The 10,914-nt window shown below is 37.6% G+C and overlaps 1 non-coding gene across 1 annotated transcript; it reads left to right on the forward strand.

Annotated features, from left to right (window-relative positions):
- The first annotated feature begins 8,884 nt into the window (after window positions 1-8,884).
- Window positions 8,885-8,956, forward strand: TRNAA-CGC (transfer RNA alanine (anticodon CGC)). Its single transcript has one exon. It is a non-coding gene; the product is annotated as a tRNA-Ala (tRNA).
- Window positions 8,957-10,914: the final 1,958 nt, after the last annotated feature.

Raw genomic sequence — 10,914 nt, forward strand, 5'->3', positions numbered from 1 at the left:
TGCTTTTCTTGAGGGGAAAAAAAGTCAACAGATTGTTTCACATGATTTCCCTGTAGTTGAAAGCAATATATTTTCCATGCAGTGAACACAGTAAGAACTGGAACTGGCACAGGATGTTTTTAAGCTATGAACTGACCCAGATAACACCCACTGGAGTGATAGCCCTTTTTGATATTCATTTGATATTGAGCAAAAGATTATTGCAGTCAATATCTAAACACTAAGTGCTATGCCAATGTTATTTTGATGTAATTTTCTATGACGAATGTAGAAAGACAAGGTGATAAACTGATAGGTTCCATAAAAAAGACAGACAAACAAAGCATCCTACATGCAGGTTTTTTTCATGAATTCTCTCTCCTTTGGTACTGCCTATGACAAAGTCATTTTGACAGGGCTGTGAGACTTTCTCTCACCTAATTTACTTTGCCCGACCAAGGCAGTTTTTCAGCATGACTAATTTCTGGGTTATCTGGATATTCTCATCTTAAGATGCTATCAGAAGGACTCAAGCAATTTACACTTCTTGCCATGAACATGGCAGCTTTTTTCCCTAGCTGCTGATTTATTGCACTTAACAGTGCAACAGTTAGTTCTCTAGTCTATATAAAGACAATACCTAGCTACAAAAAGTACAGGTACTCGTAGATTACAAATTTCACTCTGTCATGAAGAGATCTTTAAGGCCTCTCTAAACTGTTAACAAAGTAAAAGTTATCAGAAGTTTGCCTAACATTCAGACCAAGCTTTGCATAATTGGCAGTTTTTAATAAAATTTCTCATCTTATTCTTCCCCAGCACAATCAGTTGAATTAAGAACCAAAAAACATGGAAAGACAAGAAACAAGGAAGAATGAACCCTACAATCAAACTAATCTAACCCAAAAGCTAAAAATATCCTTGAAAAGTTAGCTCCAGTATTTTTCTTCAAGGATGAAACAAATCAGTATCTGTATTTAAGCACAACATCCTTACAAACCCTCAAATGTTCAACTTAGCTTATCCAAAGCATTCCATGGCATGAGCAGTACAGCTTGGACCCTCTAGCTATCCACATAAAGTTTGCAGTTGGCAATCTAAAAACCATCTAGAAGTAAACCGGAAGGAAAAATTAGTAGAGCTGGATGCAGCTGATCTTCCCTCAGCCAGTGGAATGACACCAAAGAAATACTTGAGGTTAGGGCTTTCTTATTTTTCCTGAACTACACGTGTCACTCCATAGCTATTCTGGCAGTAGCTTCCTTTCATTGCTAAACTTCTGTGTATCTACTGTGTGGCATGTATTTCAAAATTACGGCATAGATACTTTATTGCTATTGGTTCTACTAACCAGTACCATCCAGAAATAATGTCTTTCCTTCTCCTGAAATAGGTTTCCATAGCTCAAGTTTATTGACTTTTAGAGAACAAGCACTATTTGACTATGAACACCAAAGGAAATGGTTTTGCACCCCTCCTCCCCCAGGCAAGGTTGCACCAGTAAAAGACAAGATTGCCAGCAAACTAATCATGCTGCTTGTTTTAAATACACCTGAAAAATATAAGATGACATTTGGATGACAAAGTGTAAATATAGTTGATTTGATTAACATATAAGGCTAATTCATTTCTGATTCTGCCTATGTTATTTCTCTTTAAGCTTAACATTCATTTTTTTCCACTAAAGCATATTTCAATACAACAAATAAAACATAATAGCATCTGTTCTTTATGTATATGGACACACATCAGTAGTTTGCTAATGTTGCAGAATTAAAAAGTAAAAGGTAAGAACTATCAAATTAAGATTGCCCATAGCAGTTTATTGTAACACACTCTAATTATCCTTATACATCAATATCAGAAAAATGCTGTCAACATAAATGACACCCTCTCAACACAGCCACTGACATAGGTCAGCAGCAGCTGCTATATAGCACCGCTCAGCCTCTTAAATTTATGGCATTTCACCACAGCCCACTTCCTCCTCCTCCTCCTCCTCCTCCTCCTCCTCCTCCTCCTCCTCCTCCTCCTCCTCCTCCTCCTCCACCACCACCACCACCACTACTATTAGATAGTCAGTTCTCAGCCTTCCCATCTTTTCTTTTTCATAGCACCCAGGGCCTCTAAGCAAAAAAGGCATTGCTAAAGGCCTCCTAGCCTTACAGATCTCCTTTTTTATCTGATAAACTAATTACCAGACTGCTTCATTTGCTCCAGGTGAGTGTGATCTTTCACAGTTTCATCCCCACACGGCTAACCAGACTACAAAGCTCCCAAAAGCATCAGGTGTTCTTTAACTCTCTTTTAATCAGCTTAAGTTGGAAAATCTATCCCAATAAAAAATACTAAATTCCATTTCTATGTTACAAGAAAGCATAGAGAGAGTGCTCATTTTTTGGAGATTCTCAGTTCTGAGAGTTAGTCCAGATAAGGATTCAGAAAGCAGGAGATTACCAGCCAAAGTCTGGGTAAGTCGAGTGTTGTAATGACTAAGACCTCATGAAAGAGATGATTTGATTACCTATCTCAGAAAAGCCCCACATAGTAGAGGTTAGTCTTGAAATATTTTAGTATGGATCTGTGCCTCCAACTGAAATTAGGGATCTCAATGGTGTGTGAGAGGGAGGAGAAAGTTCAGAATTTTGCCACTCTGAAATGTTTGCATTTAACCTAGAAATGTTCATTAATAACAGCAGAAATGTTCTTATTTTATCATCCAACTCACACTGCAGAATTTATAGAGATACTTTCTTACCCTTGACACCTTGCAGTATTTGGGTGTCTTTCTAGTGTTCTCTGTGCTTTGGAAAAGATCCTCCTCTGCATATAAAGCATGTCTATATACTTGACAGTCACTACACAACCAAAATAGGATTTATAATCAAGAGTGCTCTGCCTCTGTTAGTTAAACATACCAACACTGAGAAAACTATTTCTTTTTAATACCTAATTAATGACCCTTAATTATTCAGATTATTTTAAAAATATTTTATTGCATCTTCTAAAATATCTTTCCTGATATTTCTGGAAACATATTTTTATGTCCCAAGTTTTAAACTTTCTCAGATGTGCTGTTATTTTTTCTAATTTTGTTCCTAAACAGCTGTCTAGTCTTTTCTTCTTTTCCCCTGATCTCTCTTTGTCCTCAATTCCTTTTAAAGATCACTTTTCTTTGTCCCCTGTGTTCTGTCTGTCATTTATATTTCTTCCTGGCCTTAATTGCAGGGCTCATTTCCCTAATCAGCTTCTTTTTTGTAGCTTTGAGATTTCTTCTTTTATGTCACTCTTCATTGTTGGCTTCTCTACCTTGGCTTTGCCTGTGACTGGCAACTTCACGCTAGTTCCAACTCAGAAGTTAGAGACCCAAAACAAAAGGGCTGAATCCTCAGGATCCTCATCTCTCTGCCTTTCCTTGCAGACACAAAAGAAATGATGAAGCTGGTTGAAAACAACTTCTCCCTTGTGCAGGTAATTCTACAAGTATTGTATGAGAAATCTCTCTCACAGTCTGCCAGAAATACTGAGGAGACTGCAAATTGTCATAGCCACAGAGTTTCACTCCCTTTCAGGTGCTATGTTTTTCCGTAGAGGCATCTTAAAAACATGTGAAAATTTTGGATAATAACACAACTACAGAAAGACATAAACTTCACCACCACTATTGCACAACTGAACTGAAGATAGGTGATTTCTCTTGCTAAATTCTGGTTCGTTGTTACAGTATCAAAAACCTGGCTCCACTGTCAGTAATGCTGTACTAATAGAATAAAAACACAACCTTATGTTTGGCAGCCAGGAGTCCTGGGACAGCAACAGCCTAATAGTTTTCAAGTACTTTTTAGTTACTGCTATTTGATTTAAGGAGGAATTAGAAGGCAGTAACTTGTGAAAGCCTGCTGCAAGTTCCTCCTAAACATGAGCGAAAGTGTGTGTTTTGACAGGGTCTCCTGAAGTACCCAGGAGACTCAACTCCGTAGGTTTGTTGACTCAAGAACTGTTCTAAAGGCACTTAGAAAATTCTCCCTTTTTATTAACAGAAATATTGCAATAGGATCACAAAGCTCCAGTTGGAATTCAGGCTTATGTGCTAAATGCCTTAGAAACAGCCAAAAGAGTCTACAGTCCAAAGGGAAAAACAGACTGAAAAGAAACTGAGTGGAATACAATATATAAATAAAGCGATGATAGAGTCATATTTTATTGTTTTTACCTTTGTTTTACACATCCACTTATCACCCACACATCTACTTTACATCAAAAAGATAAGCAGTCTGTCAGCTTCAGTGCATTTCTGATCCAGAAGGAAAGCAGTATCAAATCTCTCATGTCCCACAGAGATCCAGAGCAGCATAACACAGGCTTGGCAGCAGCCCCTTCTGCTCACACCTAGCAAGGCACATTCAGGAGTGACTGGAAGCGTTTGCCTGGGAAAAGGATACTTGCCCATATCCCTCAATGCAAGCTTGTGCTCCCTTTGTAATTCCTTTTGGCATTTGTAGTTTCCAGTTTCTGTGCATTTCATACCAATGTGTGTGGTTTGGATCACACCAAGTTAGATTTCTTAACTTGGGTACTTCCATGTTGGGTATTTTTTATCCCTCATCTCTTACACTCATTCAGAATTCAGATAAATGAAACAGGTAATAAAAAGGGTCAGAAGAAAATAATTTCTTTAAAATACCAGAAGATTCTCATTATTCCCATCTTCTTAGTCCTTCTTACACAGAAATTAGTACAAATTGAATATTAAAATACTAAGGCAGTGCCTATAAATTTGGATAAACACAAGAATTCTATTAAATTCTATGAATAACAACAGAATCATAGAGTAAGGGAGGTTGGGAGAGACATCTAGATATCCAACACTCTACTCAAGGGAGGGTCAAATTTACAATTTGATCAAGCTTTCTCCAGTTGTTTTGAGCATCTCTGAGAACTGACTCCAAAATCTCTGGGTAACTTCTTCCACTGCTTAACCATTCTCATTGTGGATTTTTCCATTATATTTAGTTGGACATTCCCTTGCCACAACTTCATCTGTTGCCTCTTATCCATTCATTTACCATATACCTCTGAGAATGGTCTGTCTCCATGTTCCCTGCAATCTTCTTAAATTCAGAGATTGAGGCCAACTGGCCTGTAGGCCCAGATCTTCTTTCTTGCCCTTCTTGAAGATAGGAGTAACATTTGCTTTCTTCTAGCCCTCAAAAACCTCTCCCAATTGCCAGAGCCTCAAAGATAATCAAGAGTGGCCTTGAGGTGGCATCACCTAGCTCCCTCAGCACTCATGGGTGCATTCTGTCAGGTCCCATGGATTTGTGTACATCCAGTTTGTTTAAATGTTCCCTAACTTGACCCTCTCCCAAGGGGAAGTTTTCATTACTCCAGACTTTCCCACTGGTCTCAGGGACCTACAGTTCCTGAAGAAAAATCTTACTTAATGCAAAGAAGGCATTCTGACCTTGTCCTGGTCTGTAAGAATCAGGTCATCCCTGAAGGCAATTTCCACAATTCCTAATTGCTATCATTTTAGTCATTACCCAATTGTCTATTTCATACATCATCTCAGGAGGATTATTTCTATCCATGCTGCTGCCACTTTTCCTCTGTTTTGAAATGTTTGTATTATTTTCTAGTTATCAGCAAACTTTTATTTTATTTTTGACTTTATATTTAAAACTTATTTTTGGAGTAAGGATGCTTTATTTTACTTTATACTTAAACTCTTCCCCTCACCTCAGTCTTCTCTCTTCCTTTCTGTGTACTAATTAAGAATATGTTTAGAGACAGTCCAATTTTTCAGAATATGTTGTGCTGAACACTGGAACATGGGAGCTTCTAGATATATACTGCTTTTTTAAAGCTATGTATTTTAATTAGCTAAGTATCAGTATTGGCTAACTTCATTGAAAACATATGCTAACATATGAAAACCTTGTCCTAATAATCATTTCATTTGATCTAGCCTCTTGCTTGCACCAATGGCTTGCTACTAAATATATCTAGCAGTATAAAATTTTCCAACAACTTATTTTTACACTCGTACCATGACAAAAAGAAACAAATTCCACCCAAGAGAAACTGATCAGTTTATGCCCTGAAGCCAAGAATTAATTGTTCTTACTTTTCCTAAGAGTGCAGAATTGTAGCCTATTCTTATTAATATAAGTGATTCATTTTTTAAAAAACTTGACAATCTAATTTGCTCTATCTGGTTTGTTCTCTTCAAGTAAATCCTCTGGTTGATATTGCTGCAAAAGTATAAAGGGATTTCTTATAAACTCAGTATTGCTTTTCTTCCAGACTTCAACCTATTCTTGTGAAGACAGACAAATCATTCATCAGTCCTCCCAAAAATATTCAAGAGGGGAACAGATTGAGTCATGTATTAAAACTGATAACTAAGAAAAAATACCAGTGTAATTAAAGGAAGAAATTAAGAGATTTTTTGAAGAAGCTTTTTTCATGCATTTAATCAGAAGAGGTCATCAGAAATTCTACTCTTTCAGCTAAGTACTGTAAGTAGCTGACCCAGGACCTCACTATCTGTAAAAGTCTGATTGGAAATAATCTGAAGTACTGGGAAAAATCATTTGAATAACTAAAGAAAATGTTATTAGATTCTGTAATCCAATAAGGTGTATAAAAATTATTAACACTACATTCTTAACAGTGATTGAACTTCACCTAAGTATCAATCCATTTTCAATTCAGATAAAAATGAATTTGGAAAACTATTTTTGCAAAAATAGAAAGGAACATGATCTTGTTCCTACCAAACTGGAAAATTCAAAGTATGTGATTTCTCTTGATTATTTTCAGTGAGGGAAATAGTTGTCTTTGGAAAACTCTAACTTAAAGAAGGTATGTTACCATGGCAAAAGCAAGTCTCTCATCTTTTAACACACTTTCCTATATAGCAGAACTAAAACAAGCTTAGGTTTTCTATATTAAAGTGAAAAAAAATAAATTGGAAAATTTTAGGTTATTAGAAAAACATCTTTAGTCTCATTGTGCACACCCTGCAGTAAGTTCAAATTCAGACTAGATAAAGTAACAGTAGAAATGACCACTTAACTTCACAGAAATAGCTGCTAGAGAAACAAGAGTAAGCTAAGATTTCAGTAAACATGGTTGTTTTGAAGAGAACGCTATTGGAATCTCACGCTGTATCAAAGCCTCATGTAAGCAAAGTTCTCTCCAAAACTAGGGCTGCTGGAAATAATTCAGTCTATTTTTTTTTTGTTATTGGAATACAGTAGCAATATATGAATTCTTAAAAATCATGATGGGAAGAGATAGTTACTCACTTGACATCCTGTGCATCAGTAAGAGAAATCTAAAGGGCCGAATTAGAAGCTTTTCAAGCACAATGAGGTCTGCTCTGGCTTTGGTGATAATAAGCATGCAGACTCAAGAGCCGTCACCATGATATGGTCCATGCTAATTCACTCCACTGACTGGAAATCTATTTCAATTAATGTAGCACATACCCAGATACCAAAATAGATTGTTAACAATGACAATCACACAGTTCTTTGTGCCAACAAAAGAATATAGCAACAAGAAAAAGATGTCCATCTGACTTTAAATGCAAAAAACCCAAGCCATAATGTGACAACCAATGAATAGAAAGAACAACAGAGAACAAGCTGAGGTTTGTCAATCAAAGTTGAGAAAGATCTGTTGAAATACTCTTGCTGTCATCTGCAGTTCTTGCAAGCAGCCTACAAAACTTGCATGGATCTCACTAAATCCATGGAAGAAAAGTAGTGTTACTACAACTTCAGAAGCCAATACCAGCAGTGACTACAATCCTTGTGCTGGCAAGACAACAATAAAATTGTGGAAAAAAATCAGTGAAATAGAAATCAATACTGAAGAAGGAGAACAAAAAAAAAGGTAAGAAATTTGGCTTTGAACTGAAGAGCAGATTTTGGGTCTCTGTCACATGCAAAAGTAAAGGAAGGCAGTCTGGAAAAGCAGAAAAAAAGAAAAGAAAAAAAGAACAGAGCAAGAAACATGACTTAGCAGCAAGTCCCAGCTAGATAACAACACCAATACAGCCACAGACATGGAGACACATTGAGACTCTGAGAAAAGTGCAAGAACAAAGGTCAACTACTCCACATTTAAACTTCTGAAATACAGTGGGGAAAAGGGAACAAGGAAGTAAACAAAAAATCAAACAAAATAGTAAAAGATACATGTTGAAGGCTCAGCTGCTGAAGTCACTGCTATGACAGGAATACAAAGAGCCATGTACTCAATAAAGTATGGACACTAAACATGGATTAAAAAAAATCCAATACAAGTGTTAGAAAAATGCTCAATAACTAAACGTAATCAAGCATGGTAGTGGGAGGTTGGGGAGTTACTCAGCTGTACTATATTGAGAATACTGCTCAGTGAACAAAATGAATAAATATTCATACCAGCACAATCAAAAAGGCAAAAACAAAGACTGCAATCAATAATCTTGGCAAAAGACGTTCAGATTACAGGAGAATACTAAGAGCACTTGAAACTTCTGCCCTAATAAAAGAGGCAATTAAACTAGATTATGTCTTTTGAAAACCAGGCCTTTCTTGAGCAAAGGAAATATGGAGTCATTGTCCAAATACCTCAAAACTCCCTTATTATGAATTTCATTGACTTTTGAAAGGTGTTTAAAAGACTGGCAATGAGCTTAATCAGGGAATACATTTGTAGTTAACTAGTATTACCAATGCGACCTAAAGATGGAAGAAGAAATTTGTATAGACAAACAGAAAACAGAAGTGGACTGGTGTTAGTGCAGGATATGAAAAGCCATTACATGTTCTTTCTGCTGTTCTTTAGCCCCATAGTCTGAAGGATTAAGTGACCACACTTGAACAGTATTCTAGATAAATAATAATTAGGGGATGTAGCTCAGTGGTAGAGTGCATGCTTCGCAAGTATGAGGCCCCGGGTTCAATCCCTGGCATCTCCAGCGGCAGCTGCCACAGATGGTTTCACCTGGATGCAACCCTATATAACATGCCGTAGGTGACCCTGCTTGAGCAGGGGGGCTGGACCAGGTGACCTCCAGAGGTTTCTTCCAACCTTACTGATTCTGTGACACAACTTTTAAATATCCAGGTATTTTAGATAACCAGTCTACAAGAGCTAAGTTTTGCAATACTTAGTAACACTTTCATAAAATCCCAGACAATCTTTCAAACTATCATGCCACACCTGGCTCAAACTCAGCCATGCCAAAACTATCATCCCTGACATCCAAGGACAGTCAACATCAATTTACAAAAACATCAGGTAAGTATTCTAATTCACCTTCCTAACTCTTAAATGCAACAATAACAGCAAGGACTACAGAGGTCTCACAATATTTAAGACTCAGCAATACTTGGGAAAGAAAGCAATACTACATCAGAGCAGAATAAGAACACTCAAAAATTAATGCTAGATTAAAATAAGAAAAATGATGGCTTTTGAAAATAAATGAGTCAAAAGATTATGGATATTTGGCGGAAACATTCCACTACTTCTACAAAGGAAAATCAACAGTTTCCATCACTATCAGAAGGAATCATTGCATAATGGGAGCTGCCTATACCCTATATCCCACACAACATTGTCAAAAAATAAACTTTTGTACAGAGATGCGGATACTCATTAAAAAACTAATTACAACTCTTAGCTTGGAGAACGGAGTATTCGATCTCAACACCATAAAGCGTGGAAATAGTGACAAGTAACAGAGAGGAAACAAACAGATTCGTTGTCATCCCTTGGAGCATTACTGACACAGGCAAACAGTAGGAATGAACAGAGACATAAAGCAATTTCTACAGTTTCTGTTCAACTATATTAATTGCCATGTCCAGGTTGGAGTTACTGTGACTAGTATAATGAAATCACCGCTGATTAATAGTCAGTATTTTAACTCCTGTATGACAGTCTGCCTAAATCAGGATTTTCATTACACAAAATGTTTTCCTTACGTAATTTATGAGTATATATATATTTTAAGTTAATAAATATTGAACCATCACTTGTAAAATAAAATGGCAATTTAAATTCAGTTGATTCTCTAGCAAACTTCTTATAGACCTTCCTCTTTGTAATAGCTTCTTATTTATATTAAGATAGATTGGAAAAACTTGAGTAAAACCCAGTTCAGAATACAATCATAAAATCTGTCTGCTATGGCAGATCAAAAAGGACTAATATGCTGTAATTAACCTAATGCTTTCCAGTTTATATGTTAACTGTTAAAGCACACTGCATATAAATACCTACTTTATATTTATACCAGGTCAATGACAAATCGACCATGAGCCCACAATGTGCCCTTGCCCGAGGCGGCCAGTGGTCTCCTGAGGTGCATTAGGAAGAGTGTTGCCAGCAGGTGGAGGGAGGTGATCCTGCCCCTCTACTCAGCCCTGGGGAGGCCTCATCTCGAGGACTGTGTCCAGTTCTGGGCTCCCCACTACAACAGAGACATGGAGCTACTGGAGAGAGTCCAGCGTACGGCTACAAAGATGATCAGAGGGCTGGAGCATCTGCCCTAGGAGGAATGGCTGCGAGAGCTGGGCCTCTTCAGCCTGGGGAAGAGAAGACTGAGGGGGGAATCTGATCAGTGTGTAGAAGTACCTGAAGGGAGGGTGTCAAGGGGATGGGGACAAACTCTTTTCAGTTGTCCCATGCAACAGGACAAGAGGCAATGGGCAAAAACTGAACCACAGGAAGTTCTCTCTGAATGTGAGGGGGAATTTCTTCCCTGTGAGAGTGACAGAGCCCTGGAACAGGTTGCCCAGAGACGTTGTGCAGTCTCCTTCTCTGGAGATATTCAAGGCCCACCTAATGCAACCCTGTCTGACATGCTCTAGGTGACCCTGATGAGCAGGGGGGTTGGACCAGATGATCTCCAGAGGTCCCCTCCAACCC

The sequence above is a fragment of the Rhea pennata genome, chromosome Z (assembly GCF_028389875.1).
Source record: "Rhea pennata isolate bPtePen1 chromosome Z, bPtePen1.pri, whole genome shotgun sequence".
NCBI lineage: Eukaryota > Metazoa > Chordata > Aves > Rheiformes > Rheidae > Rhea > Rhea pennata.